This window comes from Lagenorhynchus albirostris, chromosome 6 (genome assembly GCF_949774975.1).
Source record: "Lagenorhynchus albirostris chromosome 6, mLagAlb1.1, whole genome shotgun sequence".
Classification (NCBI taxonomy): Eukaryota; Metazoa; Chordata; class Mammalia; order Artiodactyla; family Delphinidae; genus Lagenorhynchus; species Lagenorhynchus albirostris.
The window spans coordinates 118,684,716-118,708,848 of NC_083100.1; the positions used below are offsets into that span (position 1 = coordinate 118,684,716).

Sequence of the window (24,133 nt, forward strand, 5' to 3'; positions counted from 1 at the left end):
CAGATGATCAGGGCAATGCACAGAGCCGCACAGCCACAGAGCAGGGCAGAGCCAACGTGACCCCAGCGCCAGGCGCCGTGTGCACCTGGGCCGAGGACACAGGCAGATTACAGCAGTAGAGAAGCCGGCCAGGCCTGAGGGCAGGAGAGGGGCAGCGAGAGCCCGAACCCCAGAGCAGCTGTTGGGGTCGAGAGAACAGCGCTGGGAATGGGGAAGGGCTGCGGTGAACAGCCCAGGGAGAAGGTAGGTTGGTTTCTGTGAATCACAGCAGCCACCACACAATTCAAAACCGAGAACAGCAGATAACAGGACTTTTGTTGTTGAATGAGAATATGATCTGATCGTTTTCCCTGTTTCTGTGCAGGACGAAAGGGAAGCCTCCTCTGTTTGCCGGCAGTTCAGTTAAAAGGTAATAATAGACAACGAGTCCTTACATAATTCAACAATTTTAAAAAATAAAAAAAGAACACTTAGGCTAGGCTGCAGAGAATTAATAGAAATTAAAGCGGAGAGACTAATTTTCAACCTGGTAGCATGGGTGGCACCAAGAGATTAAAAGGAAAAGAGAAAAAAAGTATGTGTGTGTGTGTGTGTGTGTGTGTGTGTGTGTGTGTGTTTGTTTTCAATAACCCAAGATCACTGGGAGAACACAGGCTCCCCATCAGAACACTGGCTGCAGAGACAAGATGAAACAAAAGCGCAAGACAAGAAAGGTACCTTGGGAGACAGACATCAAAGGTGAGGCACAAGGACAGATGGTGGGGGTAGTGAGGAGGGGCGCCCTCAGGAGTCCACGGTCCAGACTCCCTGTGAAGGCCCCAGAGAGTGCAGTGTCCGGAGGCATCCACTCCTGAAGGGTCCAGGCCTGGTTCAGACCCTTGATGCACCTCTGCCAACCACACACAAGGCCTCCTCCAGGCCCAGACAACCTCAGTCCGCACTGCCTGTGGGGACCAGCCTGGTACAGGACATGGGCCACGGAGGGGGGCCTTGTGTTTTGCCAGGTTAGAGGATAAACTTCTATCACCGTGGAGATGTATTTATTTTCTATGACCATCTATACCTCTAGTACTGCTCTGGAAACAAAAAACAGCTAAAACACTTTCTGGCTGAATAACTTGCATGTATTTGGAAGAGAACATTCATCTATCAGCGGTTAAGGTAAAAACAAAGCAAGAATAAATAAATAGCAAAAAGGAAAAAATAAATAGCAAAAAGGGTGGAGCCCAGTGGTGAAGGGACATCAGCTCGAGGAGGGCGACCATTTAGAAGGCTGGGTTAAAAACACTAAGAGAAACAGCTCAAAACAAGCAGTGAAGCAAGCAAACTCGGTTTCTGGTTACTTCTGCTCCCAAAAGCAGCTGAATTTAAATCTTCCACAAATCAAGCATTTAAATCCAACTGGTCTTACACACCCATGAAAGAACTTGGCACACAGTTTCAGAGAATCTATCACTTTCGTCAAGGCAAGGTCTTAATTTACTGTCCATGAAAACAGAAATGAAATGAGAACTGTTACACTAGGTATGTGCCTATTAATAAACAGTAGGCTTCCAGGGGCTGGGAACCAGACTGGGGGCGGGGGTAGGATGTGGACCCAGCTCATAAATGGGACTAAAAATTGACCCCGAGGCCCTGGAGGGTCAGGCAGCAGGAGCTGGCAACTGGATGCCCCGAGAAAGGGCTGAAGCAGGGGGATGCCAACCCATGGGCCAGGAACTGGAGACCAGGGGGCATGCTGGGCCAGACAGACAGGGCGGGGCGGGCAGGAGGCTGTGTGAGCGCCACACACAGGTAGGGAGGGCGTCCAGCACAGACGGGGCCCGGGGTCAGACGCAAAGCTAAGTGAGGGTGCATCCCAGCCAAGAGCCAGCAAGCAGGCATTCTGCACAGGCCCGGTAAGCTTTAAAATAGAACTGCCAAGGCAGCTCGACACCAAGGTTGCAAAACATGGCAAAACCACAGGAGGGAAAATGCAGAACTCGTGGTTCAGATGCCCATCCAGATGTCCTGACTGTGGCACCACAGTGACAGCACTGCCTGTGTGTCGATGCCACCCTTCAAGCCCACGTGACCTGAGCCACGAGGGTGTTGGGTCTCTTCAGCATCTCCAAACTTGTAATATTTTTTACTTTACAACTAGACAGTATTTCATTTGTCAAACCCCACAGCATAACCAAACCACAACAAACTACGAAATGTTTCTGCTAACATGCACAGGACGCACATTGATTTTCTTCCTCTTCTATATATACAAATAACAGTAGTTCCCAGAAAAGTACAAACATCCAATTTTTTGTGCAATCTGTTCACATGTAAAATAAACCATCTGAGGAAGAGAAGCATACTTTATTCAACTGTGCCCTTCTCTCTCGCATTTTAAAACAACATGTTTTTCCAACTCCAGCCTCTTTCCCCAGATCAAGTGGGATGGGGAGAGAGAATGGGGTTGCTATGATCTCTAGGCAAAAACTTCAAAATTAAAAAGCAAACACCATCTTCTGCCCAGCTTTACTACTGAAGAAATGCAAACTGCACAAAAATTTTAGATTCCATTCTCGAAAGCAGCACTGGTCTCTTCTGCAATTACCTCAAAACAATTGCTGCATCAACAGAAAAACAAAAATCGAGTTTGCTTGAAAATCATGACAATAGGCGAAGTGTGAGACAGAGCCCGCAGAGGAGTCTTGAGCCTGTCAGCCCCTCCCTCCTGACACTGCTCTCCTGTGCCCTCAGCCTCAGTCTGCAGACCTGGGACAGGGTCTTCCCAAGACACAGCGGTGTCTCTGCCTCCTGAACGTCTCCTCCCCGGGCGACCTGCCCGGCCTCTTCCCAACCCAGAGCTCCTATGCCACCCTCAAGCCTGCCACGCTCCTTTTTCATTCCTTTTAAACTAGGACTCTGATCCTGTTGCTCTCCTGCTTATATGCTTACAGCTGTGGTTCTCAAACCATGTTCCCTGGAACTCCAGGGTGCCCCACGATGGCAAGGCAGAGTAGCCCCGTGTTTATCTATTTTACGAACTGGGATGCCTCCTGAGATTTGTATGAAAAATGAACCTGATGCAAATATAAATCAATCAACAAAAGACGGAAATGGACCTAGGAGGCCAGAGTAAAGTCGCAATCCCTCGCAGTGTGCAGCGCCCACACGGGCCCAGCCTGACACCTCTGCGCTGCGCCCTGCCACTCCCGCCACCCCCTGGGGAACGGAAATGCTCCACAGCTGGCGCAGCCACGCACCAAGCACACAGGTGAGCCCCACAGAGCTGGACGCACTGCTGTGGGATGGAGGTTGGGACGGGGTGGGTTCTCCTGGGGTGGCGGGGGGGGGGGCTTGTTTTCCCCCAAGGTCTGGGATCCCTCTGGTCTACTAATGCCTGACCATTTCTTTGTGACTCCGGTGGTCTTCATCTTTCACACAGAATCCAGTGCATGTTTAAGACACGAGGGGAGATGACAGTAGCAGCTCAGCGTGTTCCTTCTAGGATGGAGCCAAGCTCGGCGGTCTCTGGCACTGGGGGGTGGTCACACCATGGAGAGGGTGCCACCAACCTCCCGACTAGGCTGGGGGCTCTCCATCCACCGTGACACCGGGGCCGCTTCCTGCCCCAGAAAGAGGGAGAGTGAGCCTGCACACAGGCCTGCCAGGGGCAGACACTTCCCCAGCTCACCGCAGGGAAGGCCTGGGCCCCGGCACACAGACCTAGACGCTGCCTGCCCAGGCTCCATGACCAGCGCCACCCCATACCGGAAGGTGGCCTCATCCTTGCTTACACAGCCTCATAAATGCTCACCAAGAACTCCGACCCAGCAGTCCTTCTAAGCCTTCCCTTCATGTGAGCCTTTTAACAAATTTTTACCTTCTAGAGAAAAGCCTAAGATGACCGTATCTGGGCAGAAAGGTCCAGTATAATCGGTCCTCTGTATCCACAGATGCAAAACCTGGGGATACGGTAGACTGACTGTATTCATGGTACAACTTCCATCTCATATAAGTGACTTGAGCATCTGTGGATTTTGGTATCCACGGGAGCTCCTGGAACGAACCCCCGGTGGATAGCGAGGGACGACGGTGTTTCCAGATGACTTCCTCGGCAGCACGTCCCAGGAGGGGATTCTTAAATCGCATGAATGTCTTCACAGCTGCAGGAGATGATCCATCAATCCCACTTCTGGCCATTTATCCAAAGGAAACAAAATCACTAATTCAAAAAGATATCTGCACCCCATATTCACTGTAGTATTATTTACAGTAGCCAAGACATGTATTATGCTAAGTGAAATAAGTTAGGCAGAGCAAGACAAATACTGTATTATCTCACTTGTATGTGGAATCTTAAAAAGAAAGGGAGGGAGGAAGGAAGGAAGGAAGGCAGGGAGGGAGGGAGGGAGGGAGGGAGGAAGGAAGGAAGGAAGGAAAGGAGGGAGGGAGGGAAGGGAGGGAGGAAGGAAGGAAGGAGGGAAGGCAGGGAGGGAGGGAGGGAGGGATGGGAGGCAGGGAGGGAGGGAGGGAGGGAGGGAGGAAGGAAGGAAGGAAGGAAGGAAGGAAGGAAGGAAGGAAGGAAGGGAGGGAGGGAGGAAGGAAGGAAACAAAACTCATAGATAGAGAATAGCTTGGTGGTGTGAGAGGCAGGGAGTGAGAGAACTGGGTAAAGGTGGTCAAAAGGTACAAACTCCCAGTTATAAAATAAATAAGTCATGGGGATGTAATGTACAGCATGGTGACTACAGTAAATAACACTGTATTGCATATTTGAAGGTCGCTAAGAAAACAGATCTTAAAAGTTCTCATCACAAGAGAAAAAAATTTTTGTGACTATGTAAAGTGATGAATGTTAACCAGACATGCTGTGGTGATCGTTTCACAATATATCCAGATATCAAATCATTATATCTGAAACTAACATAATGTATGTCAATTATTTCTCAATTTTTAAAAAGTTACAGGTGGATTCAGGTGAGGTGCCCTCCCACAGGGTCCCACAGACACCAGCATGGCACCTCATCACAACATCCAGGGATCACTTGCATTTTTACAATTTAATAAGTGGAACCGCATCTAAATGTTCTTTTAATTTGCATTACTTTTATTCTTATTAAAGTTGAACAAATTTTTATACAGTAACCCTTTTTTTTCTTTCTTTTGTGACTTGCCAGCTTGGTTTGTTTTCTTGTTATTTTGTCCTTTGAAATCTCGGTATTTTCCTCATCAATGTCAAGTACTCAACTATACCTCTTTATTAGACAGTAAAACTGTGTGAAAGTTGCTTTATTAGACATTAAACTTTATTATTAAACTTTATTAGACATTAAAACTGTGTGAAAGTTGCTACAAAAAATTTTCCCAGGTCACACTACTTGCCTTCTTATGTCACTTACTTTTTTCTTTGAAACCTCAGTTTAAAATTTTTACCATATCAACTTTTCAGCCTTTTGCCTTTGGAATTCCCTCTTTCCCTTATAAATGTACCAAGTAGGAAGAACTGTGCCAGCCCCAACCAGGGAAGGGAGCAGTTTCTAATGCACAGCCCCCGCCTGAGCAAACTGCTGACCCTCTGTCAGAAGTCAAACAATCGCCCATCTGAGAAACAGTTCTGAGGCAGCAGGTAATCTCAAAGAATTAACTTAAAAGTAATATTGAGATCCATAAAAAGTTCAGTAACTGATTGATGTTAGGAATTTTTTTGTTGGACCTCAGATGCATAATAGTTCCTAGACCCTGGCCCGTTCTCACCTTGTTATGTTAAAATGATGCCATAAAGACAGGTGAACCACCTGTCCACAACAAAAGCCAGGGTCCTGCAAATTCCACCTGGGCATCAATCCCCTGCCTTCTTTTGTACAAGCTGCACCTCATCTATACATATTTTCAAAAAGGCACTTTTAAAATTCAGTCTTTATAAAAGGGATATTATGCTATCAATATACGTAATTGCCTGACGCACTTTTTTCACTGCTATTACTAAGAGGCATCCACACACTGTCACATGCTGCCCTGAAGTGCTGTTTTGACAGATGCGTACTATTCCACTGAGCGAATGAACTAGTCTGTGTGCTATCTCCTGAAGCTCCCTATAACGGGGTGTTTCTTATTGTAAACTGTGAGGAAAATTCTTGCACATTAATATGTGCAATGGATTCTCTAGGACAGGGATTAGCAAACATTTTCTATAAAGGGCCAGGGTTGGTCATTGTTCTGTGGGTATGTAAGAGAATATCCTTATCCTTAGGAAATACACACAGGCACTGGGGGATGAAGGGCCTCAAATTGATGTAAAAGAGTTTTGTCGTGTGTTCTTTGTATTATTTTTATTTTTGCAATTTTTGTAAGGTTGAAATTATTTAAAAAGAGTAAAAAATGGAATATCTCTCTGAAAACTTTTTGTGAACATAAGGGAAAGGGAATGAAAAACGTTGAAAACAGATGCGTCCGTGACTGCAGGTGTTTCGGTGAGCCTCACTGCTGTGACGCAGAGCAGGTTACACACCTGCGTCCACCACAGAGTGAAACGCATCTTTCCGATCAGATCAACTGCCTTGGAAATCCCTGTTGTCTGCCCAGAGTCCTACACTCCTAAAGAAAGCTTCTGACAGACCTATCGGAGATCTGGGCCAGGGACCACGCGTCCTCAGGCAAATCAGCCCTCAGCAGTGATCATTTTCGTTCTATAATCAAATGCTTCAGACCACTGCAGAATGGTGGGCTTTGTTTAAAATATATATACACTCCAAATGTTTAGCTTCAATTACTTAATAATTTTACACTTCCCAGATTTTTAGGATCTGAAGAAACCAGCTTACACAAAATAGCGAGAGGTCTTTAAAAACGCAAAACCATTTCCACCTCTGGCCCAGAAAAAAGCAGCAAAACTCCAAGAGCATTCATGTTTTTAAGTAGAACTCCTCTCTCTTGGAGACATGTACTGAATGAAGTGTTTGTTTATGACTCAGGTGAGACAGTGCTCCTGGGACTTGCTTCACAACAGCACAGTGTGGGCAGGGGTTACAGGTGAGCCCAGACCACTGTTGAGGGTTCATACACTATTCAATATTTTCCGTGCCTCTGCACATTAAGGAATTGCCCACAACGAACAGTTTAATATACATATATGTGAGATTTCAGGTTTCAGGCTGAGCTAAAATGTGTAATCACTGCCTTGTCAGTGATTGGGGGTTAGGCAGCAGCTAGTAGCTCTGCCTGCAGCCACCAGGCCCAAAGGCCACCTATTTAAAGTTCCTTCCTGAATAGTTCTAATTGTCTACATCTTTTCCCCCCCACCCCCGCCCCCATGGTAATTAAAAAGTCATCAAGAGGTAAGAGTTTTTGCAAACAAACATTTTCAGGCTACTACAAAGCTGATAGGGTGAGTACACGCATACCTCAGCAATACTGCAGGTTCAGTTACAGACCATCACAATAAAGCAAATAAAGGTTTTTGGTTTCCCAGACCATATAAAGTTATGTTTACACTATACTGTAGTCTATTAAGTGTGCAATAGCATTATTTCTTAAAAACAAGGTACAGGGCTTCCCTGGTGGCACAGTGGTTGAGAGTCCGCCTGCCGATGTAGGGGACACGGGTTCGTGCCCCGGTCCGGGAAGATCCCACATGCCGTGGAGCAGCTAGGCCCGTGAGCCATGGCCACTGAGCCTGCGCGTGTGCTCCGCAATGGGAGAGGCCACAACAGTGAGAGGCCCGCGTACCGCAAAAAAAGAAAAAAACAATGTACAGACTTGGTCTAAATAACAGTGGCGAATACACAAAAGTGCTTAATAACTACCAGCTAGTGTTTTTATTATCATTCTCTACTATGTGATTGATTCATGCTGCTGCTGCCCCAAATGTCCCATATCCCTTTTGCCACCATTCAAACTCTGCCATGCTTTTAGGTAAATAGTAGAATATTTTTATTTAACATTGTGCACAAGAAATTCAAGACTGTATTTTTGACACTGGTATTTGTCAAGACTGGAAATTCACTGTATTTTAGTATTGCTTTTGAGTTGGAAATAATGTGTGATAGCAGAGACGACAGGCCAAGAGTCCCATAGGAATGTCAACCAGGAGTATTTGATGACAATACTGGAGGGAAAACAATAAGGGTGCTAGAAATGTGTTTTGAAAAGCATGCCATTGTGGTAATGTAAAAGCGGCTCAGAATTACTTGGCATCGAGAGACTAAATAATGGCTATCAACTCTTCAAAAAACAAATACAATGTGCATACCTTAATTAAAAACTGTTGTTGCTAAAAAATGCTAACCATCACCTGAGCCTGCAGCAAGTCATAGTAACATCAAAGATCACTGACCATAGATCACCATACCAAATATAAAAATAATTTAAAAGTTTAAAATATTGCAAGAATTACCAACATGTGACACAAAGACATGAAGTTAGCAAATGCTGAAGGAAAAATGGCACCAACAGACTTGCTTGATGTAGGGTTACCACAAACTTGCAATTTGTAAAAAATGTACTATCTGTGAAGTGCAAGAAAGCAAAGATCAATTAAATGATGTCTGCCTGTGCTTTATTCAGAGTACCATAAAATCCTGAAAGTGGGCTCCTGCTGCCCAGCACCCCAGGGGTATGAGCTGGCTGTAACTGAAACGGACAATCACCAGAGATCGGCGCAAATGCTCTCTCACACCTTGTCCTGACTTGGTGGAGCTGAGTGCCGTGGGCACCTGCATGTTTAATGCCCGGCCCACACACACCCCTTGATTCTGAGGTTGGAGTCTCCGGCCCACACTTTGAGAAAACGTTTTAGGGCAGTAGTCTCCGACACAGGGTGGACCATATAATCCTTTGAAGCGATAGAAGAAAACGCTGGAGTGTCTGTATTTCTGCCTCACGAGGACGAGGAACTAAGCCTCCCTGATAGCTACACACCTTCTCCCGCCTCCTTGCCAGGTCCTCAAGGAGCAGCAAGAACCAATGGCTCACAGGCACCTCATCACTGTAACTAAATGAACTGCTAGGGGCTGAATTGCGTCCCCCTTCCAGGTCCCAACTCTTAGTACCTCAGACTGACTACATTTGGAGATGTACAGAGGTAATTAGTAAAATGAGGTCATAGGGTGGGTCCTAATCCAATGTGACTGGTGCCCTTTACGAGAAGGGGAGATCAGGACACACACAGGCACAGAAGGAAGACCATGTGAAGACACAGTAGGAAAGTGGCCATCTACACACCAAGGACAGAGGCCTCAGAAAGAACCAACGCTGCTGACACCCTGATCTTGGACTTCCAGCCTCCAGAACCGCAAGGAAATAAATATCCGCTGTTTAAGCCCCTCAGTCTGTGGTACCTTGATGCAGGAGCCCTAGCTAACATACAAACCTTTCAAAAGGGTTCGTTCCTGCAAAGATGCCAGGCACGCAGAAAGGCAGGAGGACCTGCGGCCCCAGGCAAGCGCAGGCCCACTACAGTTCACCAGCCTGGCCCCAAAGTGTGGCATGGGGAGTTCTACAACTGGCACAAGGCCGCCACAACCAACCGGCAAATTCAGGGCTGCCTCCCGCATCTTTTCAAGCTCTCTAGCTATTACAGACTGTGCGCACTTCATGCCTTATCCAGCGCGTGTGGACAGAGACACCCACCAGGGCACACGCAAGGAGACCTTTTAGGGATGAAGTGAGCAGTCGACAATGACTGGGCCCTGAAATGCTGCGATTCCCAAAATCACCTCTGCCCGTGTGTGTGTGTGTGTGTGTGTGTGTGTGTGTGTGTGTGTGTGTGTGTGTGTGTGTGTGTGTGTGTGTGTGTGTGTGTGTGTGTGTGTGTGTGTGTGGACGGGGGTGGGGGGGTGGGGGGGTGGGGAGCTAACAAAGAAGCAGATAAAAGATGAAAGGAGAAATACTGATAAGTGCACATAATTAACTTCTTCAAGCAACCTGAGGCGCTCGGAAGCTGGGAAGCATCAGCTCGGGCTGCCGCTGGGACCGTGGTGCGTTGGGTGGGCGCTGCCCTCCCCCACCCCTTCCTGGGAGCTGCTGGCTGAGGGGACAGAAGGGGCAGAAGGCCGGGAAAAGGCAGGGAACCGGCCGGCTGTAAGGCCCGGAGAGCCGTGCAGGAGTGTGAAGGCAGCCTGGCCCGACCGCGGCTAGGGGACCTGGAATGGACTGCTACGCGCGTCTCCCCAGCGGGCGGAAGCTGGGCCCTCGGGGAGAGCCGGGGGGCGGGGGGGGGGGACTGTCCAGCGCGCTGCACGCCCCCAGTCGCTGTAAAGCCAATCACAGGCTGCGGAGGCACAGAGTTCCCTAAACACGCCCGCGCAAAACACAACGGGGGCTAATCTGCCGAAATGCACCCGACCTTCAGGAAAACTCGAGTTCAGGAGAACTCGAGCCTTTCACGCTCGGAGTCCGCAGGAAGGGCACGCACGGCTGTCTCCGCACGGCGCGCCGAGGCCCACAGCGCCGCAGCACCCGGGCTGCCTCTGCCCCAGTCTGGGGGGACCCCTAGGCTGAGTCACACCCCAGAGGCCCTATAATACAGCACATTTTTCCTCCTGCCTTGACCTCAAGGCAGAATCAAGACAACTGAGAGTTCCAGGAGCTTCTCAAGAGCCCTTCCAGAGTCAACACAGAATTGCAGGGCAGAAAGTCACATCTTCCATGGCAGCTGCCCCAGACCTTGGCCATCCTGGCAGAGGCTTCCCGGAGTGAACTAACTCTGCTGTATCCACCTCTGGTCTACCTGGGGCCATCTGTGGCCACTGAGAGGGTCACAGCCTCTCAGTGCTTGTGTGCAAGGTCTGGCAGTGACATGTGGAAGGATGTGTTCCCTCTTCCTGGTGGAGGGAGGGTAGGCAGTGTTGATTCTTCCCTGGCTCAGCTGGCAGTTCCAGAGGGCAGGGATCCCCCCCAAATCCCTTTCCACCCTTTGCATGGGGCTTACCTTGAAGCCAATCTTTGTTGGAGGAGGCAACTACCTAAAATGCAAATTAAAATACAAAAGAAAAACTACCCCCTATGATGATTAATTCTATGTGTCACCTTGACTATGCTATGGTATAATCCAGTTTTTGGTCAAACATTAGTCTAGATGTTGCTGTGCAGATATTTCTTAGGTGTGATTTACATTTAAATGGGCACACTCTGAGTAAAGCCGATGACCCTCCATAGTGTGGGTGGGCCTCTTCCAAACAGTTGAAGACCTTAAGAGAAAAAACCGAGGTCCTCTTTGGATTTGAATTCTGCCCCCAGAGGGCCTTTGGACTCAAGCTGCAACATCAACTCTTCCTGGGTCTCAGCCTGCCTACTCTGAATTCAGAATTGCCAGCCTCCATGGTCACGTGAGCCAATTCCTTAAAATAAATCTCTCTCTATATATAAACATACCCTATTGGTTCTGTTTCTCTGGAGAATTCTGACTAATACACACACCCCCACCTCAATCAAAGCAAAGGAAGAAACCCAACTTGCATGTACAAAATCCTTATCAGTGTGGTCTCCAGGGCAGGAGCAAAACTTTACTCTCCAGAATCTGTGAAATTATCATGCACGTGCACAGGTCTGCTTGATTTAACACACTTAGTTATTCCATGACCCCTGGGGACAGACAACCCCAATCAGTCAAGAGTCCAGGCGGTTTTAAAGCTCGTTGGTTTTATGCAGACTGGTCCTTCCAAGCAGCATTTGTGGAAAAGGACGAAAATTCTTTCAAATGGAACAGCTTGAGTAGGTCAAGCTTTAGATAGGGATTTAAATATAATGCAAATCCTCATCACCACTTCTGACTTGGGGCGGTGTGGTTCTTCAGAGCAAAGTGTACCTTCTTCTGTGAGTATCTTCAAGGATGAATCATCGCCCACCCTCCCCCTGCCACCCCAGTCCTGGCCAGGACAACACAGGCACAAGGAATGGCCATGCTAACTCTGAATGTAAAATTCTGGCTGTCAAATCAGGTTCCAAGATGAAACTCACTGCTCTCTAGGCATTGGTTGTTCTCTCCTGTGGAACAAAACTCCCCCAAGAGAGAGTGAAGAACAGGGCCTGACAACCTTGGCGAGTGAAGTATCTGAGATATAAATACAAATCACAAATATGTTTGTTTCAAAAGTCACAGTAGCTATCACTGTCCAATTGTCTTATTCACAACTAAAAAATGTGAAAGCCACAGTTCAAGGCCTGTGAATTCTGTCCCCACAGCCTTGTGTGGAGGTGAGGCAGTCATGAAGTTGGATGGGGGCACAGCCAGGTAAATGAATGCTCAACGAGCTTCTGCTGAAGAGCACAAGTGCACACCAGGCTCAGACCAACACAAAGGTAAAAAACACATCCCTATGTTCTTGAGACCATGTTCTGAGAGGGCTTTAACACAGTAAGTTCATATAAATGCAAATCTTATCCCTGGAGTGCTCTAAAATCTTATTAGATAGCCTGAATTCAGGCCAGAGTTGCCATGTTTGAGCCCCATTCATGGTGCTATGTTCTCTACTGGCTCCTACAGAGTGTAAGCTCTGTCCCTAAGCCCCTCACTTATAGCCAAAGGGTCTCCAGATATAAAAAGAACAAATAACAAAATGGCAAATGTAAATCCTACCATATAAGTTATCTGCATTATGTGTAAATGGAATAGACAATCAAAAGGCAGACATTGATAGAATGGATTAAAAAAACATGCTGTGAGACAAATTTTAAATTCAAAGATACAGGGAGGGTGAAACGAAAAGGATGGGAAAAGATATAACGTGCAAAGAGAAACCAAAAGTGGCCAGAAGTAGCTATACTAATATTAGATAAATATTAGACAAAATATAGACTTGAAAACAAAAATTGTCACTAGAAACATTATGACAAAATGGTCACTCCACCAGTGAGATGTAACAACTATTAACATATTCACCTGATGAAACAACCTCAGAATACATGAAACCACAGAGAACATGATCTTATATGTAGAAAATCCTAAAAAACCACAAAAAAACCTGTTACAGCTAATAAATGAATTAAGCAAAGCTGCAGGATACAAAAGCAACACATAAAAATCAGCTGCATTTCTATACATTAGCAATGAATATTCCAAAAAGAATATTAAGAAAACAATTCCATTTACAATAGCATCAAAAAGAAAAAAAAACTTAAGCATAAATTTAGGAACTTCCCTGGTGGTCCAGTGGTAAAGAATCCACCTTCCAAAGCAGGGGACACGGTTTCGAGCCCTGGTTGGGGAACTAAGATCCCACATGCCGCGGGGCAACTAAGCCTGGGCGCCACAACTATTGAGCTCGCAGGCCTCGACGAGAGAGCCCATGTGCTGCAAACTACAGAGTCCAGGGTCTCCGGAGCCCGTGAGCCGCAACTAGAAAAGGAAAACCCACACGCCACAATGAAGACCCGACGCAACCAAAAAAAAAAAAAAAAGAATAAATTTAACCAAGGAGGTGAATGATTCATACACTAAAAATTACAAAACACAGACTTCCCTGGTGGTCCAGTGGTTAAGACTCTGTGCTCCCAATGCAGGGGGTCTGGGTTCGATCCCTGGTCAGGGAACTAGGTCCCGCATGCATGCCGCAACGAAGATCTGCATGCTGCAAATAAGACCCGGCACAGCCAAAATAAATAAATTTTAAAAATCACAAAACACTGCTGAAAGAAATTAAAGACACAAACGGAAAGATATTCCATGTTCATGAACTGGAAGACTTAATATTATTAAGATGACAATATAGGGAATTCCCTGGCAGTCCAGTGGTTAGGACTCCACACTCTCACTGCCATCGGCCTGGGTTTGATCCCTAGTCAGGGAACTAAGATCCTGCAAGCCACACGGGGCAGGCAAAAAAAAAAAAGAAAGAAAATTTACAATATAATCCAAAGCCATCTACTGATTCAATGTAACCCCCTTCAAAATTCCAAAAGCATTTTTTGCAAAAATAGAAAAACCCACCTTGATTAACATGGAATCTCAAAAGACCCAGAACAGCAAAAACAATCTTGAAAAAGAACAACAAAGCTGGAGGTCTCACATTTACTGATTTCAAAACTTACTATAAAGCTACAGTAATCAAAATAGTGTGGTACTGGCATAAAGACTGACACATTGACCAATGAAACAATAAAGAGCCCAGAAATAAACCCTTGTATATATGGTCAAATGATTTTCAAGAAGGGTGTCAAGACCATTCACTGAAGAAAGGACAGTCTTTTTAACAAATGGTGCTGGGAAAACTGGATATCCACATGCAAAAGAATTAAATTGGACCATCACCTTATACTATATATGCAAAATTAACTCAAATGAACCAAAAAGCTAAACAGAAGAGCTAAAATTATAAAACTCTTAGAAGAAAACATATGAGAAAATCTTCATGACACTGGATTTGGCAATGATTTCTTGGATATGACACCAAAAGCACTAGCAACAAAAGAAAAAGTAGATAAACTGGACATGAAAATTAAAAACCTTTGTGCACCCAAGGACAAGAGAATGAAAAGATAACCCACAGAATGGGAGAAAATATTTGCAAATCATATATCTGATAAGGGATTGTTATCCAAAATATATTAAAGAATTCCTACAACTCAACACTAAAAAAAACAAACAACATGATTAAAAAATGGACAAAGGATTTGAATAGACATTTCTGTAAAGAAGATACACAAATGGCAAATAAGTACATGAAGAGATGATTGACACCATTAAGCATTAGGGAAATGCAAATCAAAACCAGAATGAGATACTACTTCTCACCCATTAGGGTGGTTATTATTTAAAAAAAAAAAAAAAAAAAACACCAGAAAATAACAAGTGTTGGTGAGGATGTGAAGAAACTGGAACCCTTGTGCATTGTTGGTACACATAAAGGCTGGCGAAGCTGCTATGGAAAACAGTATGACAACTGCTCAAAGAAATTAAACATTGAATTACCATGTTCATAGCAATGCTTAATTGGTGTCTGGAATAGTCATGTTCATAGACAGGAAGTAGAATGGTTGCTACCAAGAGCTGGAGGAATAAGGGAATGGGGAGTTAGTGTTTAAGTGGGTGCAGACACAGACATAGAAAACAAACTTATGGTTACCAAAGGGGAAGTGGGGGGAGGGATAAATTGGGAATTTGAGATTAACAGATACTATTATATATAAAATAGATTAACAAGGACCTACTGTATAACACAGGGAACTATATTCAATATCTTATAATAACCTATAATGGAAAAGATCTGAAAAAGAACAGATATGTGTGTATGTATGTATATGTATGTGTATATATATGTATATATACAAAACGGAATCACTTTGCTGTACACCTGAAACGTACATCAACCATACTTCAAGAAAATAAAGAAATAAATAAGTGCAGAGGTTCAGTTTGGGATGAAGAAAAAGTTTAGGGGATGGATAGTGGTAATGGCTATACAACTTAATGCTACTAAACTGTACACTTAAAATGGTTAAAATGGTAAATTTTGGGTTATTTATATTTTATTATAGTAAAAAAAAATCAGGCAAGGTGATTTCCCTAATTTATTTTTGAATCATTTTTTTCAGATATTCCAGTTTATTTTCCCCTTCATATAAATTTTAGAGTCAGTTTGTCTTTTATCTATAAAAACATCCTCCTGGGCTTCCCTGGTGGCACAAGTGGTTGGGAGTTCGCCTGCCGATGCAGGGGACACGGGTTCGTGCCCCGGTCCGGAGGATCCCACATGCCGCGGAGCGGCTGGGTCCGTGAGCCATGGTCGCTGGGCCTGCGCGTCCGGAGCCTGTGCTCCGCAACGGGAGAGGCCACAACACTGAGAGGCCCACATACCACACACACACACACACACAAAAAAACATCCTCCTGAGACTTCTAATAAACAAAAATATCTTATGACCCAGCAAGAACACTTCTAGATTTCTATCCAAAAGACATTATAACATATGCCCACGTAAAGACTTGTACATGAGTCTTCATAGCAGTAATTATTCGTAACAGGCAAAAAATGGATCTAATGAATGGTTAAACAAAACGTGATATATCCATACAATGGAATACAATGCAACAAAAAGGAATGAAATGCTGGTACATACTAGAACAGGGATAAACTCCAAAAACATTATGCTAAGTGAAGGAAGCCACACATAAAGCCCACAAATTGTACACTTTCGTTTATGTTAAATGTCCAGAAACGGCAAATCTATAAAAGAAAGCAAATTAGTGATTAGCTGGAATAGGGCCTACGAATGGGGATTAACTGTGAAAAGTCATGAGCGATCTTACTGGGGTGAGATCCGTATGTTCCAAAACTGGGTTATGGTGCTGCTGCCCAACTCCGTAAATCTACTAAAAATCACTGCCCACTTGAAGTAGGTAAATTTTATAGTATGTACATTATACATCAATAAAGTTAAAATATTTTTTTGCTGCAGTATTTGATTGGAATTGTGTTAAATCTATAGATCAATTTGGAGAGAACTGACATCTTTACTATGTTGAGTGTTCCAACCCATGACCACAATGTGCCTCTCCATTTATTTACATGATCTTTGATTCATTCATCAGCATTTTGTAGTTTTCAGCATATAGATCCTGCATGTGGTTTATTAAATTTATATGTAAGTATTTGATTTTTTGAAGCTGCTGAAAATGGTATTTTTTAAAATTTCACTTTCTAATTGCACATTGCTTGTATATAGAATAAGACTGACTTACATGTGTTGACTGCATTTTGTGACCTTGTTAAACTTCACCTACTAGTTCTAATAGTTTTTTCATAGATTCCTTGGATTTTCTATGTAGATACCACCTGCAAAAAGGGACAATTTTATTTTCTCTTTCCAATCTGCCTTTTATTTATTTTTCTGACCTTACTGCCCTGGCTAAAATAAAGTTTTTAAATTACATGGATGTGGTTAACCCATGCTATACTTATTTTGGTTGCAAAAACAATGAGTAGCTAGGACTGGTTAGTTATATAAAAGCTTTAGAAAACATAGCACGAATAGTAACAGCCCCTTATACAGTACATTTCCTATATATATTACACCTCATTTGATCTTCATCACAACCTAATAGGTGCTTTTCCCATGATACCAAAGAAGAAAAATGGTCGAAGGTAGTCCAAGCAACATACCCACCGGGGCTCAGGTGAACACATAGCAGACATCAACAACAGTCAAAGCAGTAGATTTGCCAAGACCCAACTTGATCACACCTGCCAAAATGTATCTTTCTTCCCACTGGCTAGTGGGCAACCCCAGGCACTGACTGAGCTGACCCCTCTATAAACCGGTGCTAGTGAAACGCAGATCAAAAGCCAGGACACAGACTGTCACACAGACTGAGGGAACACTGGCCCACCTGGGGAGTGGAGGCAGGTGCTCCTGGAGTGGTACCTGAGCAAGCACAGTGCCTTCAAAAAATCGCAGGTAAGTGATTCAATAGGTGTGTGAGGGTCAGGTCCTAGGGTCTAACATTTTGCAGAAGGCATTACTGACAGCTTCTTTCTAATTTCTTTTTTTTTTGCGGTACACGGGCCTCTCACTGTTGTGGCCTCTCCCGTTGCGGAGCACAGGCTCCGGATGCGCAGGCTCAGCGGCCATGGCTCACGGGCCCAGCCGCTCCGCAGCATGTGGGATCTTCCCAGACCGGGGCACGAAGCCGTGTCCCCTGCATCGGCAGGCGGACTCTCAACCACTGCGCCACCAAGGAAGCCCGTGTTTCTTTCTAATTTTTAACTTATGAGTGTGCAGTCAGACGGCTGGATTCAAAGTCTGGCTCTGCCACTTACCAGGCATGTAACTTTAGGCACATACTTCACCTCTTGGTCAGTTTCCTCATCCATAAAGTGGGAGTAATAATTGCACCCACCTCTGAGGGTCGTGAGAATAATTAGTATGTAGAGCACTCAGGAGTTAGCAAACTACAGCCCGTGGTCTGCTTCTACAAGCAAAGTCCTACTGGGGCACAGCCATACTCATTCATTACAGACTGTGCCGACTTCTGCTGCAACAGTGCAACTGGGGAGGCTGTGACAGAGACCATACGGCCTGCAAAGTTGTAAGTAGTCACTATCTGGACCTTTACAGGAAAAGTAGCCCTGGCTTAGAACGATGCTGGAGCAAAGTAAGTACTCAAGGAATGTTAGCTATTATTTAGACCCTAATTTACTTCCAGAACGATAAACTTGAGTATATACATAAAGATATACACACAAGCATTGACTATGGGGGTGACAAAAGTAAAATAACAATGTCAATTAACAGGTGGTTGATTAAATAAATTGTAATGCAGCTACACTATATACAGCCATTAAAAGGAATGAAGGCTATCCATGGGTATATATACTGTATGTGCCAACACGTTAAGATTTCCAACATCTTTAAATAATCCGAGATCATTAAGTGAAAAGGTATGATGCTACATGCAGTATAATCGCATTACGTTACAAAAAGAACACACACAAACAAAACCTATGTGTATGCACAGAAAAGGCTACATATCAAGATAGAAGTACTGAGGGAATTTCACTTTTAGTATATGTAGCTGAGTACTGTTTGAATTTTTTAATAAGCTGAAGTTCTGTAATTTTTCTCATGACTCAAAAGTGTTATTTGAATGGCTCAGGTTGTACCCTAGTGGTACAAGTTCTAAACTTTAATGTCTTTACCCCAGGGACAAACTAGAGTATGGATGAATCGCAAACGCATTATGCTAAGTGAACTAACCAGACTCAAAAACTACATATGACATTCTGGAAAAAGCAAAACTGTAGGAATGGAGAACAGATCAGGGGTCAGGAGTTGGGAATGGGATTGCCTACAAAGGAACAGGAAGAAGGAGTTCAGCGGGGTGATAAAACTGTTCTGTATCTTGACTGTGGTGGGAGTCACACTACACTAAGCATTTGTTAAAACTCACTGAACTGTACCCCACAAAGTGAATCTTACTATGTGTAAACTTAAAAATAAATCTAAGTAAACACACATACAAAACAAAAACACTTGGGGGGTAGCTCTTCTTGGGCGACCTATGAGCACACAAATGTATGTATTAATACAGGAAATGTCTGCCACCACATTTCCCCGGTTCGCCTCTGGCACAGAGATGATGCCGCTGCGCGAAGGCAGCGTTGGCACCACCTTCCTAACTGAATTCCCACAAACGCAAACCTGCCGTGGCCCTGAATGTTTTCTTCGAGCTCCGTGCGTGTAGATCTGCGCTTTACTCCGAAAACCTCGAAGGGCCTTCAGGGAGAAGGGACGGCAGGCACCGGCGCGCACCGCCACAGGCCGGCGCCCCAGCCGAGCGGCCCGGGCAGGATCTTCCAGCACGAGCCCAGAGCCGCTGCAGCCGCTGGTGAGCTGTCAAGAACGGCAACCTGAGCTAGGCAAGGGGAATCACTGCTGATTCAATCACGGATCATTGACGGAATCACGTCGGTAACGGCCAAGAAATACCACCCGGCTCACCAGCTTCGGCCAAGCACTGTGCGGCGAGGCGCACAGCACCCTCCTCTCCTGTAAAGGGAAACTCCCAGGTCTCCCACAGAAGCGCAGACCGTCCAACACGGGGCTTCATAAGCAACGCTATCATGCCGTTCAGACCTGACACTAGAGTGGACGTGGTCCGGACACCTCTCTCGGCTTAGAAAACGCTCCTTAAGCCCCCATTGCCAAATTACTCTTCCGCCCTTTTCTCCCGCCCACCAAGCGCTGAGAATTAGGAGCACGCATTTCAGGCTTGAAATAGACAATTTAGTCTGGCTATACTGAACCGCGCTGCCCAAGTAACAATCTCGGCTCCTTAACAAAGCCCCAAACTCCTCTCTCCAAGAATCTGCAAAATGGTCTCGCTCGGCCAGAGTCTCCCTCCTTCCCTCAGAGAGGGGCACAAAGCACGACCTCAGCGTAAACCGCCTGCTCCTTGCTTTCCAACAATAACTGCAAAACCCCAATGTACCCCGTCCCCACTGGAGTTTCGCCACGTGCCGGGGGCGCTGGGGCAGGGGTCCGCGACTCCCGGGCCGGAGCGCGGTGGCCAGGGCCATCCTGGGAGGCGGCGCAGCCGGGGAGGCCGCGCGGCCGAGGTCCAAGTCCCGGCCGCTCGCGGGGCCCCGGCCCGGCACCGCCGCCTTCCAGCTCCCTCCCGGCCGGGTTTCGAGCGAGGTCCCGATCCCACCTGGGCGGCGGGGTGGGGCGGAAGCGGCAGCGTTCCTCACCTTGGTCCGCGGCGGCGGCTCTGGGGTCCCGGGCGGGCCCTGGGAGTCTCCCGGCCGAATGAGTCACCGAGGCGGGTCGGGAATGCTCCAGGAAACACCCGGCCTCCTCCCCTTCCTCCCGGGGCGGGGGCTCTCCCGGCTCGGCCCCTTCCTCCCAGCGCTCCTCCCTCCGCGCTTCTTCTCCAGCCCAGTCCATCCGCTCCTCCATGCCTAGCTCCCTCCCCCGACTCCGCAGTCCGGCAGTATGCCGGGCCGCGCTCCCCTCCGGCCGCAGAAAATGCTCCCCAGGGAGAGAGCCTCCAGGGCCACCTGCCGGCTTCGGCGACCTCAGCTCTACCTGGGACCGCGGGGGCGGTGGGAGGGGGGGCGCTTCCCCGTGGAAGCTGCCCGCTTTGGGCCGTAAAAAGAGCGGGGGGTGCGCACCCTGTCCCGGGGCTCCACAGGGTCAGGGCGGCGGGTGAGATGAGCTGCAGAAAAGACTTGGGGGGACACCCAGGCAGGCTGGCCTGGCGCCCCACAGCCAGGGAGGAGGTGCGCACACCTGCGCTCCGCGGGCTGGAGACGGGTGCGACTGGGACACGCCGCCGGAACCGAGCCAGCTGGGAGAAAATGACCCGGTTTGGCCCCTGCAGTGATCGCATCTCCCCTCTGAGCTGGGGGCAAGGGCGTGCGCAGGCTTGTGGGAATGGCTGACAAGAAGTCCTGACGAACTAGCCCCAAAACACAATCTTGAGAGGCCAAATAACACGTCTTATGGAATCGCCGAGTGGAGTGAGCTTGTCACAAACATGCTTAGGAGAAAAATTTCCCTAAACTACACTCTCCCCGCCCCCCGCCGAGTTGTAAGGGAGAGCAATAAAGATGGGCAGCGGGTACTGAAAACCACAAGAAGTTTGATTACCTCCTGGCTGTCCCCCAGATGATTCAAAAAGTTGCAGAAAATGGATCCTGACTAAACCAGAATCTATCAGTTGTCTAAATATTCAGAGACCACTTTTTCTAGAAGCTCCTGGAGGTCCCTCACACTCCTGCAAAACATGGGTTTTGAGTGACTTTCTGGTTCCCAGCCAGCCCACACATTTTCAATCAGCAGAAATATTGCATCTCTCTGCCCAGGGCTGAGTCTCAAAGTTAGATTCCGAAGGGTTGGGTTTTTTTGTTTGTTTTTGTTTGTTTTCCTGTTTTTTTATACTGTAGGTGAAGTGCTGAAATACAAATTCAAGGTATATTATGATAATTTTTAAATATCATAATCCCTAGAGCAATTAATAAAAGTAAGCAATTAAAAAATATCCGGGCTTCCCTGGTGGCGCAGTGGTTAAGAATCTGCCTACCAATGCAGGGGACACAGGTTCGAGCCCTGAGCCGGGAAGATCCCACATGCTGTGGAGCAACTAAGCCCATGCACCACAACTACTCAGCCTGCGCTCTAGAGCCCTCGAGCCACAGATACTGAAGCCCACGCGCCTAGAGCCCACCGCAAGAGAACAAGAGAAGCCACCGCAGTGAAAAGCTTGCGCACTGTAACGAAGAGTAGCCCCCACTCGGGGCAACTAGAGAAAGCCCATGGACAAGCAAGCAAGACCCAACACAGCCAAAAAAAAAAAAAAAAAAATCCAAGAGAGGAAATAAAATGGAATGCTAAGATATAAATCTGAAGAAAACAGCAAAGGAGGAGCAAAAAGCACACAGGACAAACAGTAATGAAAAGCAAGCTGTTAGGCTTAAATCCAACCATATTAGTAATTACATTAAATGTAAATGAACTAAACACTCCAAAGAAATTGTCACATTGGATAAAAACAAAACCTAAATATAAGGCTGTTTAAAAGAGACATACTTTAAATATAAGGACACGAAGTGGTTGAAATTTTAAAAGATGAAAAAACATCTACCATGCCTATGCCAATCATGAGAAAGTTGGGGTGACTATATTAATATCAAAGTAGATCTCAAGGGACTTCCCTGGAGGTCCAGTGGCTAAGACTCTGCTCTCCCAGTGCAGGGGGGCGGGTTTGATCCCTGGTCAGGGAACTAGATCCCACATGCCACAACTAAGAGTTCGCATGCCACAACTAAAGATCCCGCATGCCACAAGGAAAATCCCGTGAGCCGCAACTGAGACACGGCGCAGCCAAATAAATAAATAAATGAATAAATAAATAAATATTCAAAGTAGACCTCAAGACAAGGAGTGTGACCAGAAATTAAAAGGGACATTTTGTAAACATAAATGGGTCAATTAATTCAGAAAAAAGTGACAATTTTTATTGTGTATGCAACCAAATAAGCTTTGAAATACTTTGCAAAAATTGATAGAACCAGAAGAAGAAATAGGCAAATGTACAGTCGTAATTAGAGATTGAACACCCCTCTCTTAGTAATCGATAGAACAGGCAGACACCAAAATAAGTAAAGATGCAGAAAAAAGTTAAAAGCAATTGACCTATTTGCCCTTAACCCTCACAAAACAAAATACAGAATACATTGTATTTGATGAAAGATGTTTAAAATCTTTATACTGAATCCTCAAGGTATTACTGAGAAGAATTAAATTTTTCAAATATCATGCACAAAATATAACATATGTTAGGAAGTAAAACAAGTCTCAATAGATTTCAAAGGGTTGAAATCATACAGAACTTTCTCTGATCACCACGAAATTGAACTGAAGTAACAAAAGATAACTTTTTAAATGCCCAAATATTAGAGAACTAAATAATACACATCTAAATATTCCTTTGATCAAAGAAGAAATCACAATGGAAACTGGAAAATATGTTGAACTAATGAAATAATGAAAAAATAACATCAAAATTTGTGAGATGCAGCTAAATGAATGCTCAAAGAGAAAGTTAGTACACCAAATACATATAGCAGAAACAAGAAAAGTTTAAAATCAATTATCTAAACTTCTACCTCAAAAATGTTAGAAAAACAGAAGCAAATTAAATCCAAAGAAAGTACAAGTGAAGAAATAATAAAGATAAGAATAGAGGTCAGGGACTTCCCTGGTGGTCCAGTGGGTAAGACTCTGTTCTCCCAATGCAGGGGGCCTGGGTTCGATCCCTGGTCAAGGAACTAGATCCCACATGCATGCTGCAACTAAGAGTTCACATGCCACAACTAAGAAGCCCGCATGCTGCAACTAAGAGTTCACGTGCCGCAACGAAGATCCCGCATGCCGCAACTAAGACCCAGTGCAGCCTAAATAAATAAATATTAAAAAAAAACCAGAGGTTAATGAACTAGAAAACAGATGAACAAATAAGAAAATCCACCCCTTCCCCCAGGAATAAATTAGGAGTTTGGAATTAACAGATACACACTACTAACATATAAAACAGATAAACAACAAGGACTTACTGTATAGCACAGGGATCTATATTCAATATCTTACAATAACCTATAATGAAAAAAATCTGAAAAAGAATATATATAGAGAGAGATAGATAGATAACTCAGTCACTTTGCTGTACACCTGAAACTAACATAATATTGTAAATCAACTATACTTCAAAAAAAAGAAAAATAGAGAATCCCTCCCTCCCCGCAAACACTGGCTTTTTTAAAAAAGTTAATAGAATTGTTACACCCTAGCAAAATTGTTTTTAGAAAAACATAAATTACCAACAACAGAAATAAAAAGGGTGATACCAATAGTTTCTTACCAAAATAAAAGGGTATAAAAAGTATTATATGAATAACTTCATAGCAATAAATGTACTTATTCAGAAGAAATAGATTTCCTGAAAAATATGACTTTCCAAAAATGATACAAGAAAAAAATTGAAAATCTGAATAGTCCTATATTGGTAGAAGAAAACAGTTGAATCTGTAATTTAAAACCATCCTATAAAGAAAATCTCCAAGGTTATATAGCTTCACTGGTGAATTCTATAAAACATTTAAGGAAGAAGTAATACCAATTTTACAAAGCCACAGTAATTAAAATAGCATAGTCTTGG

At 45.2% G+C, this 24,133-nt stretch overlaps 1 protein-coding gene across 1 annotated transcript in view; it reads right to left on the reverse strand.

Moving 5' to 3' along the window:
* Window positions 1-20,247, reverse strand: part of CYFIP1 (cytoplasmic FMR1 interacting protein 1) — a 93,651-nt gene extending 73,404 nt beyond the window's left edge. Inside the window, 1 exon segment of the mRNA XM_060153137.1 lies at window positions 20,166-20,247. The gene's annotated coding sequence lies outside the window, so the exon portion shown is untranslated.
* Window positions 20,248-24,133: the final 3,886 nt, after the last annotated feature.